Source organism: Natrix helvetica (assembly GCF_964273705.1).
Source record: "Natrix helvetica genome assembly, chromosome: Z".
NCBI classification, from domain to species: Eukaryota; Metazoa; Chordata; class Lepidosauria; order Squamata; family Natricidae; genus Natrix; species Natrix helvetica.
In genome coordinates, this window is record NC_138554.1 from 2264142 (window position 1) to 2265641 (window position 1500).

Sequence of the window (1500 nt, forward strand, 5' to 3'; positions counted from 1 at the left end):
TCCAGCGTCATCCCAGCCTCCATGAGGTAGCTCTCCACCCGCCGCTTTTCCATGCAACACCTGGTGGCCCCCGCTCCCTGGGGAGCATTCGGGGCCTCCCCATCCGAGCCCAGAGCGACCCCTTGTCTCTTGGGGCTCCGCCGCTGTGCGCTGTCCCCCCCGCGCGCCTTGCTCTTCTTGTTCAGGCCGTAGAGCTCCTCCAGGCTGAATTTGCCCCCTCCTCCCATGGCCCCCCGACCCATGGGGGCCGAGCCCCCTCGGGAAGAACTCGCAAACATGAGCCGGGGACAGAGAGGGGAGGGGGGGGAAACTGGCACGGCGGAGGACGGCAGGAGTCCCTGCACCGAACGACCACAGAGTGGCTTTTCTGGGCTGGGCCCCCCCTCCCTAACCTGCAGGGTGGGGTGGGGTGGGGCGGGACACGTGGGGGATTTGTAGGGCGAGCAGCTGTTGAGTGTGGTCTCGGTGCTGGTGTTTTCCATTGGGTCCTCGCCTTTCCCTCCCCTTGCAGCCTTTTGATCGCCGGCTGGTGCCTAATCCTTTTTTATTGGGGGGAGGGGAGCGTGTATCATTAATTTATCTCGGATTTTAGGGGGGGGGGAGTCCTTTTGCACGTAAAGGGTTTGATGACACAATTGGAGCGCCCCAGTTTTATTTAATGGGAAAGTGAGGAAACGGTCCGGCTTTCGCACGCGCGGCGAAATGTGCACTGGGTGTGTGTGTGTTTCCACAGTCGGCTTTTGAAAGCAGCCGTGTCCCAGGTGGGAAAATCTCGGCGGATTTTCCCGGCTGCTCTTTTCAAAATCGTCGGGGAGTTCTTGATTTAGAACGACGATGGAGACCCATGTTTTTTTTGTGGTGAAGTGAGACAGCGGTGAAGCGACTTGTGCCCCCGTTTTAGGACTTTCCTTGCCACAGTTGGGAAGTCAATTGTTGCACTTATTCAGTTAGTTAAGTGAATCACTTATCCTTGGACGGAAGATCGCAAAAGGGAGATAGTGACACACACACACACGCTCGCTGTGTCCGTTGTAAATACGAGTCAGTGGCCAAGCGCCTGAGTTTTGTTAGCTCTGAATTGAAACTGAAAGAAACTCACTCGCTGTATAGCCTGCCTGTGTTTGAAGCGGAGGTGGGCTGCTAATGGTTCGCACCGGTTTGGCCGAACCGGTTAGGGAAATTGCAACTGGGTTGCCGTACTGATAGGGACGGCAGGTTTGCCACGCTGAACTGGTTCCCCGGTTGCTGCGGCATGTTTTCTTTTTGACATTTTTAATGTTACCTATTTGCCGGCAACTGCGCATGTGCGCGCAAAACACCGGTAGAAACCCCACACCGGTTTGAACCTGCTTAGTCTCTCCTTGCTACCCCGCTGGAAGAATCTGCTGTTGGTATTGTAAATTTACTTCCTGTCTTATTGCGCACATAAAGAAGTGAACGAATCCCGCTGAATCGGTTATCTGGGTGAGCTTTCCGGAGGCGATTTCTACCCCGACAAAA